Genomic DNA, 10,232 nt, shown 5'->3' on the forward strand with positions numbered 1-10,232 from the left:
AGTGTTTTGAGAACTCTTACCTTTGAAGGCGGTCCTTTGATTAGTATGGGTGAGAGTGGCCAGATTGCCAACTCAACATGCCTACCTTTTTGGGGACTTGTCTTATTTGGGATCAGTGGTACTTAAGAAATTAGATGTAACTACAGGGGCATAACGGTTATTGGCTGAATTGTACTTACGAGTGATATGTAAAGAGTTGTCGCACTGTTGATTGGTTAAGATGGACACATAATATATCTGTAGTAAGGAGAGTTCAGTTGTCGGTCTTTAGTGGAGTGTCTGGCAGTTAACAGATGGTGGATTTCGTGACTAAAGAATTTAGTCAATTATTCACGTATCGTTGGAGCTTCGAGCTACAGGTCCATAAGGTTTCCTTAGTAGCTCAATGGATTTAAGCTGAGGATCAGTTCTTGGTGTTGATTTGAAATGTTCAAATTGATAAGAGGTAATTCGATTATATATTATATGGTCGGTATGGTGTATGACATACATCAAATGGAGGATTAATGTAAATGAGATTTACGTTAAGTGCCATGGAATAGAAAAAGAGCTAAGGTTTGTATGTTTCATGAGATGAAACATTAAAACTATATGTTATAAATATATTATGGTAAGTTGGTTATCATTTATATTTATAATAATATTAATTATTGGATAATTATCTCTTTTTCTCTAATAACCAATTAAGTGGGAGGTTATTGGTGGTTTCATGGTAACCATGAGATAAAAGGAAAAATGTTTTCCTAATTTTAGTAAGATTTGCAAAGTTGTGAATTTGAGATTTCCACACTCGGAAAGTACTCACGGTATAGTTGTCAAGTAAATTAGATTTACTAAACAACAACTTGGAGTTAGCTAAACGATCGTGGAGTGTTCTTACACGATAGATACCCAGCTAGACAATGAGCTAAACGATCGCATAGCTTTTGCTAGACCATCGCATAGTGATGCGTTGTGAATATGATGAAATAATGGTGTATATTGCAATGGTGGAGTATGCGTTGCGCATGCAAGTTTTCCTAGCAAAATCTAAGTATAAATTCTATTAGGTTGCTTGGTAAGCCCAGGGTCAAACATAGGGACTAAAGTGACAGTATGGGTTCTATGCGGTGAAATTGAGAAAAGAGTTAATAACACGAAAGATACAATGAGTATGCGAGGGGACGGGTTGAGAACACTTCCTAAGATTGCGTTCACGTTATGCGATCATGCTACATATATACATTGTGCTCTGTAAGTGACCCTTAAACACTGTAGTCGTGAGAGTCTTTATAAAAGGATCAGCAACGTTGTGCTTCGAAGCTATCTTCGTGACAATCACGTCCCCTCGATGCATCATCTCTCTGATGAGATGGTATTTTTGCTTTATATGCTTGCCTCGCTTGTGACTCCGAGGCTCTCTAGAATTCGCCACAGTACCACTATTATCACAATAAAGGGTGATGGGCCTAGACATGTCTGGAACAACTTCCAGATCAGTCAGGAACTTCCTAAGTCAAACAGCCTCCTTAGCAGCTTCACAAGACGCTACATATTCGACCTCCATGGTGAAGTCAGCGATACACCTGTAAGAGTGTATCAACATGCAACAGAAGCAACAAGGATCAATAAGCATTCAAATTCACTAATTTTGGCAGAAACTAAAGCATGTTCATCTAATATAAGAGGGATTGTAGTCATACCTTTATAGAACTTTTCAAGATCTTGATCAACAGCAGTTGTATTCTCCAAAAAACACTGTGAACCACCTCAAGATCTTCCCCACTATCCTTTTAGAGCTTTAGAATGAGTTGTGGGACTCAAGAACAGCTTGAACCGATGGAAAACAAAGGAGAAGCTCACTGCGCCACACTGTTTGAAGAACTCTTTCTTCAACCCGAAATTTTCAGTAAAATCTCTTTGAATGCATGCCTCAAAGTCACTCCAGTCTTCTTTATTTATTGTAGGTGAACATGCAAAGAAAAACACTTCATGAATTACAGCTCATGCTTGGGGTAAATGTGAAGAAAAGAAGTAGTGTTTTTGTGAGCAAGTAGAAGATGAGTAATGGAAAAAGTCATTTTTCCATTTTGTGCATGTTTTGTAACTTTTGATTTTTTTCCAAAAATCAAATAAGATTTCAAAATCAATTTTGATTTTAAAATTGAAAACATTATTAATTTTATAAAATTAATTTCATAAATTAATTTTCTAATAATTATTTAAATAATCATTTAAATAATTCTAATTAATTTAATATCAAATATTAAATCAATTTTTACACAAATTCATCTTCATATATTTAAATCATATTTAAATATAAGTTCTCCTATTTCGTTTAATTCTAATTTGAACATTTCAAATTAACTTATCAAGCTACTCTCAAGCTTATCCATTTACAAGCTAGTAGGGGGACCTCGCGGACCTACAGATCATGGACTCCAACGATCCGATATTAATCGACTAAACTCATTAGACCAAATTAATCCCTATTCGTTAACTTATGGATCACTTCACTATAGTCCATAGTTGAACTCCCCTCACTGTAGATATATTATGTCCACTTTATATTACCATAATCAGTAAGTCAATCCTTCATAGGTTGTTCATAATCACAGTTGGGTCAAGATAACCGTTTTACCCCTATGAATACATCTTGTGCCTTAAGTTCCCACTAACCCTCTAATGAACAATTTTTTATTCATAACACCTATGAATCAAATCCTTTCTCTATCATGAGAAGGCGGGGGCCTGATTATTCAAGACCTGGAATCAGTACTTAAGAGAACAACCTATCTACTAACCCTAAATCGAGTAGGAGTGAATTTCATCTTGTAGGGCTACGTCCCAAGTTATTCATCTGGTCTTATCCCCAAAATGGGAGGCTTATTGAGTAGTGTTGTTGGACTACTCTCACCGTTTGCAGATCAAAGGATAATCCCGAATAAATTGGAGTTCATAGCTAGCTCAAGATTAAGATCGAGTTAACCTAGGTTACTGAATAAATGAAAAAGTCAGTTTTAATAGTAAACGGTCTTTATAAAGAAAAGTAACTATTTTTGTGGTCCAGTCTATATGAAAACTCATTGCATAGGATGCCCCCACTCATATGTCTCAACATGAACGATCTGTGGATCACATCGTTTGTAGCACATTACAACTTATTGTAACAACTACAGAGTGAGCCGCATCCAATAGTGTTACCAGGATGAGATACCCAATTTCATCTATATACTTATTAGACCATTTAGGCTATATATTTTTAACTTGATCCTGTTTATGTCACTACATAAAGTTACAGTATTCAGACTATAGCCATGGATATGTTTATTGGATTTTCATAATAGAATACAAAATCAATATCTTATTATTATTGATAAATAGAATGTTTAACATGAACTGCGAGTTCTAAGACATTCCCAACAACACCATTGCTTAGTGTTTTTCCACACTATAGCCCCTCTGTTAAGTGAACACTGATCCTTAAGTGGACTTTCAAGAATCTTTATTGTCTAAAAATCAGAGTCTGTGTATCCTATAAGGATTAAATCCATAGAACCATACATAAACATATAGTCCCTCGTTCTCCGAAGATACTTGAGGATGTCCTTAACGGCTATCCAATGACCTTGTCTTGGATTAGACTGATATCTATTGACTATCCTCACAGCGTAGCAGATGTCAGGTTTAGTACATAACATGGTGTACATCAAACTGCCAATGGTAAATGCATAGGGGACCCGTCTCATTTCCTCAACCTCTTGAGGTGTCTTAGGACACTGTTCCTTAGACAATGTAACTCCATGCTGAAAGGCAAAAGGCCCCGTTTGGAGTTCTGCATCGAGTACTTGATTAACATCTTGTCAATGTACAATGTCTGAGACAGTGCTAGCACTTTGTTCTTTGGATCCAGAAAGATCTGAATCCCAAGAACAAACTGAGCCTCTCCCAAATCTTTCATTTGGAATTTTGTCGGTAGCCAGTTCTTAACTAAAGTCAGTAAACCTACATCATTCCCCATGAGTAGGATATTGTCAACATATAACACTAGGAAAACTATTGAACTGTTGATGATTTTCTTGTAGACACAAGGTTCATCAACGTTTTGGTCAAAGTCGTAAGATTTGATCACAATATCAAATCTTATGTTCCAAGATCAAGATGTCTGGTTCAGTCCATAAATGGACCAATTCAGTCTGCAAGCCTTTTGCACCTGACCTTGGGTTATGAATTCCTCGGGTTGCTCCATATAAATGGTCTTCTCAAGATTACCATTCAGAAAAGTAGTCTTGACATCCATTTGTCATATCTCATAGTCATAATATGAGAAAATGAATAGGAGGCCCTACTACAGAAATTGGATTACTTGACGTTTTTCCAATGTCAAGTAGAGGGTATACTTGACGCTAGTAAAAGTGTCGTCTTTTCGACTGTCAAGTATAATGTGATAACTTGATACTGTAAAAATGTTAAGAGAAATAATTCTTGACACAATTTTCGTGTCAAGAAATATAATACACTTGACACTAATGATATGTCAAGTGTATTAATTATTGACACTTATTATTGTCATTACTCTTGACATTTTTTATTTGTCAAATATATTTTTATCTTGACACGAAATAATGGTCAAGTAATCTAATTCTTGACACATTTCTAATGTCATCTATGTTTTTTTTTCCAAATTAAACATCCGAATTTAATTTCCATTTCTCATTTCCTGCATTACATTTGTTCCAATAAGAAATTTCATCAACTAAAATAAATAGTTGCACATATTTCAAGTCTACATATCAGTCCAATATATCCAACGTAACAATTCAGAATACTAAAATAAACAATTTCATTCTTCTATTACTCATGTCTATATGAACGATTCAAAATTTTATAAGATCAATTGTACAACAGTATATTCTATCAACCCACCTCAATATATGATAATTCCAAAATTGTAAGACCAATCTATATGTGCTATGTATTCCAAAAATCAGAAGACTAAAATTCTATCCTCAACCACACATTTCTTTGAAGTATATAACCTATAATGGCTGAACAAAACATTTACACAAAAAAAGTTTTGGGCATTCCCATGTAGCCACATACACAAAATTTATAGGAAGTCCATCAGATATAGTGACCTAAATATTTAGCCCATTCCACGCGTACTTCATCCAATTCAAGTTGCAAGTACGAGCTCCTCGTATCAATCTATAAAACATAGAAAGTGAAATATATATATATATTTATTTACTATTTACACTATCTATAATGTTACAATATATATAAGTAGTTTAAAGATATACCGCATCTGTGATAATATTCTTCTCTTTAGTTACGATTTCTCACATATATCTCATAACGTAATACCCACATTCAACAGTTCCGACTTCATCAAAGCCAATAATTAATACACATATCATACAGATGCATTAAATAAATATCATCCTATTAATTTTTTCAATGCTCTTATACTTACCTTTACCGTTTTCCAGAATGTGGTTTTTCGAGTCTTTTGCAAATTTTTTTTAGATTGAAAAATGGTCATTGCCCTATATTCGTCAAAGAGTATAGTATATATTCAGAATGATCACTAAATAAAATATACAACTAATTAGTATAGAACATGAAGGTTATAGTAAATGACCGTGTTCAGAAGTCATTAACCTACTACAAAGGTTCTGAGCTCTACAAAAATATACTTTGACCCTTTATTTGAATCAACAATGAACGAGTGTAAGTACCTACAATAATAGATCGAACACACTACTAATAATAAAGTGATAATATATCATAAACAAATAACATTTATTTACGCGATATAAGCCACCATTGATAAAGTCTTCACTTTTTACATGCTACAAAACTCGATCACTTGTTCATTCCTAAATAAGATAGAAGAACATGGGACTTATACAATTCACTTTCAAGATCGGTGGTACACTAATAGCAATCACTTCCTCATCATTTCCCGCATTCTCTGAAACTTTCTCCTAAAACCACCAAGTTATAATTTTATAAGTAACTAATAGTAAATTTACCTCATAAATTTACCCCATAATATAATTCACCTTCAAGATCGGTTGTACACTAATAGCTTCCATCTCCTTCACCTTCTTCCCTTCCTCATGTGTGGTTGATGCACTAACAACTTCCTTCTCTTATGATATAAATATAAGAGTACAAATTAAACAAGTTAAAAATTATCATAACTAATAGTTGTAACCTTAATGCATAAATTAAATAAGATGGAACATGAGACTAACTGTGATCCCTTACACAAAAAATTAACGACACACCTTACCTAGTAGTGGTTTGATCCAAAACCACCTCAAGATCTCAACTCCAACCTCCAAAGTCGATCAATGAAAGAACTGGACAACAAACTTTTTCCTACACAACTCCTTCCAAGAATTCAAGTTCTGGCCCCAAAACATAAGGGCAAATCAAATTTAACCCAAAATACCAAAATCGAACCTTAAACACTATTGGATGGCGGTTTAATATCCTCAAATTCCTTAATCCATCATCCAAAATTTATGGGTTAAATAAGTATTGGGAAAAAATTTTAATGGGTAAATTTTCAAGAAAAACCCAAAAACTTATACCAAAACTCAAGATCTAGTGAAAACCTAAGGACACCGTCCGACAACGAAAAGACTGATGGGTGTCGGCCAGTCTAAGAAGCGGTCGTCGGATGGTCGGTTGAACGCAACCCGAAGGAATAGAGCTGCGGCGAACGACTTCAGAATCGATGAACGGCTTTAGATATACGGCAAACGGCTTCAGATCTTCAGTCGAGCGATGCTGCGACAACGAACAGAGCTGCGGCGAACGGCTTCAGATCCGGCCTGTAGATCCGACGACGGCTTCAGATCCGACGAACGACTTCAGATCCGGCTTCAAATCCGACAAATGGCTTCAGATCCGACGACGGTTGGGCAAACGTGTGGGTTGCAGAGAGGGAGAGGCAAGAGAGAGGTGGAGATAGGGGGTCTAGCGGCTGGAAGAAGAACGGAAGGGGAAAAGAAAGAAAAATAGAAAAAAAAAGAAAGAAAAAGGAAAGAAAAAAAATAAAAGAAAAATAAAATAAAATATTATATTATAGTCCAACCAATCAAGTTAATTCCTTTTTGTTTAAACAAAATACATAAATATCTTCCTTTTCCCTCTCAAAATTTTAATTAATCAAATCCAAAATTCCAAATATCTTAACCAATATATTTGAACCAATTATCATATTAAATTATCTCAAACTCCAGCTCCAAGCAAATAAAAACCCAAATAATTTAATACAATTAAATTAAAATTACCTGAAGTTTGGGCGGAGAGAAGGAGAGTCGGCGGCTGGTAGGATGCTGCGAAGAAGGGGTTTTGGAAGGGGGAAGAGTTTGTTTTACTAGGGCATTTAATCCTTTTACTTGTTTAAAATAATAATTTATTTGATAATGTTGGTAGGAGGGAAACCAAATTTGAGAGGGAAATGAAAATGGGGGAGGGGGAGAAACAAAAAATAAAGATTAAAAAAATATTATTTTTATATTTTACTTGACACGAAAAATATGTCAAGTAAGAGCTTCTTATACTTGACGTGACAAATGTGTCAAGCAAGACCTTATATTACTTGACACGAAAAACGTGTCAAGTAATGGATCATGTGAAAATATCTAAAACATAATCTCCGCTTTTTTAACCCTTTTACTTGACATTTTCTTTTCTAAAAGGTCATTACTTGACTTTTTTTCCAAAGAAATGTCAAGTAATTAAACTACAAGTGTCAAGTAATGTAGATTTTGTAGTAGTAAGGATCTGAATAGACTTAAGTAAGGCAACAGGCAAGAAAGTCTCCTCATAGTCAACTCCTTCCACCTGGGTATAACCCTTTGCCACAAGTCTAGCCTTGAGTTGAAGTACATAGACTCCATCTCGAGATCCATGGCTTTGACCCATTCATCTTTGCCAACATCCTCTATTTCCCTCCTGTAAGACAACGGATTCTCAACCTCGCCATTGGTTACCATAGCCAGGATTTCAGTTAAATCCAGATAGCGAACAGGTGGGTTCGCAACCCTTCCACTACTTTGAGGTTCCCTCAACTCTTGAGGTGGATTTGACCTACTAGATGAACTTCCATCAACAACTCTTGTTGATGTAGCAGATTCGTCAACAACTCTTGTTGAAGTTTCAGTAGTTTCTTTGTAAAGTTCACTCAACACAATTGTACTTCTTGACCGTGCTCCCTTATATGATCCTCCTCGAGAAAGGTAGTGTTCCTCGACACAAACACCTTGCTTTCCTTAGGATCATAAAAGTAACCCCCTCGTGTCCCTTTGGGGTAGCCTACAAATAGGCACAGCCTCGAGCATGGTTCCAGTTTCTTAGGATTAGCCTCAAGCACATGTGTTGGGCAACCTCGAATGCAGATGTGACGCAAACTAGCTTTACGACTGTTCCACAACTCCAAAGATGTTCTGGCAACGCTCTTGGAAGGAATGCAGTTGAGGATATAAGTTGCATTCTCTACTGCAAAACCCCAAAACGAGTCTGGTAAGGAAGCATAGCTCATCATCGACCGAACCATGTCCAACAGGGTTATGTTTCTCCTCTCAGATATATCATTCTGCTGAGGTGTACCAGGTGTTGAGAGCTGGAAAACGATTCCATGTTCTGTCAAATAGTTTTGGAACTCAGAATTCAAAAACTCTCCACCCCGATCAGATCGAAGCGTCTTGATCCGTTTATCTAATGTGTTTTCAACTTCAGCCTTAAACTCTTCAAACTTTTCAAAGGATTCTAACTTATGTTGCATTAAATAAACATACCCATACCTCGAATAATCATTAGTAAAAGTGATGAAATACTCATAGTCTCCCCTGGCTCGCACATTCGTCGGACTACAAAGGTCTGAATGTACTAACTCTAGAGGCTCTTTGGCCCTATAACCTTTTCCAATAAAAGGTCTTTTAGTAATCTTGCCTTCAATGCATGACTCATACACAGGTAAAGAATTTTCCTCTAACTCGTTTAGAAGTCCATTCTTCACCAATTGCTCAATCCTATTGAGATTGATGTGCCCTAATCGAAGGTGCCAAAGTTGGCCATTTTCTTTAGGAGAAACTTTAAGTCATTTGTTTTGAGTTACGGTAGGTTTAAACATCTCTATGTTATGGAGGAAATTTGTTGCTAACGACCTTAGCTTATACAAATTATTTTCCATTAAAGTTGAACATATCTCAACACAATCTTTTAGAGTAAACACTTTATTAACTAAAAAATTAAGAGTGTATTATTCAAGCAAGGACTTTACATAAATTAAGTTCTTTTTTAACTCGGGAACAACATATACATCATTCAAAATGATAAATCTATTTTGTAAAGTCAACCAGAGGCCTCCCACTACCACAGTTGAGATGACGTGCCTGGTGCCTACTCGCATCGTCATCTCACCAGCCTCAAGCTGCCGTCAGGATCTAATCCCCTGAAAAGAAAAACAAATATAGGTCATGGGCCCAGAGTCTATAATCCAAGAAGAATAATCATTCTCCACTAAACAAGTCTCTAAAACCAGTAAATCACATTTACTTTGTTTAGTCTTGGCCTTGGCCTTCTTCTTCTTCTTCAACCAACGTGGGCAGTTCCACTTTCAGTGCCCATCCTGATTGCAGTGGAAATATTTTCTTTTTTCCAGTGCCCATCCTGGTTGTAGGATAGCCGGCGCCTTCCCCTTCCTCTTACTACCCTTCTTCTTCTTCCTCTTGTTAGTGCCAAAAGAAGAAAGTGAAGACTTAGTTCCTGAGGTCAAACCTCGAAAGAACTTTTTAGATGATGAAGCAACATTTACCTCATCAACCATCTTCCCCTTGCTTTTTAGTAAGGATTGGAATGTCTACAACTCGTTAAGGAGAGTTGTAAAGGTGTAATCAACCCTGTTCAGAATAGCATTGCTTACGAAATGCAGAAAGCTTTCTGGCAATGTCTCCAGAATAATGTTAACCTGGCTGCCCTCATTGATGCAAGCCCTGTTCATCTCCGCCACATTAAAATGAACCATCATTTTCAGAACATGTTCTTGAATAGATGTACCCTCCTTCATTTTGGAGTTGAAGATGCACTCATGCGCTGAGACCATAGGCTCATGCTTCTTGGCCAAGGCATCGTTCAGGCTGGCCAAGATATACGCTCGGGCCTTCTCATTCGCTTGTGTCCATTGCTCATACACGTCTCGANTCTTCCTCTTGTTAGTGCCAAAAGAAGAA

At 36.3% G+C, this 10,232-nt stretch overlaps 1 long non-coding RNA gene across 2 annotated transcripts; it reads right to left on the minus strand.

The window, feature by feature from the left end:
* Nucleotides 1–1,014: 1,014 nt before the first annotated feature.
* LOC120089261 lies at nt 1,015–7,036 on the minus strand. Of its 2 annotated transcripts, none has more exons than XR_005485124.1 (3): nt 5,083–7,036; nt 1,683–1,928; nt 1,015–1,565 (listed from the first exon to the last, which is right to left on the minus strand). It is a non-coding gene; the product is annotated as an uncharacterized LOC120089261 (long non-coding RNA). The 2 variants fall into 2 exon arrangements; XR_005485123.1 differs by having other exon boundaries at nt 1,683–1,931.
* Between the last annotated feature and the right edge of the window lie 3,196 nt (nt 7,037–10,232).

The sequence above is a fragment of the Benincasa hispida genome, chromosome 1, assembly GCF_009727055.1.
Source record: "Benincasa hispida cultivar B227 chromosome 1, ASM972705v1, whole genome shotgun sequence".
Taxonomy (NCBI): Eukaryota; Viridiplantae; Streptophyta; class Magnoliopsida; order Cucurbitales; family Cucurbitaceae; genus Benincasa; species Benincasa hispida.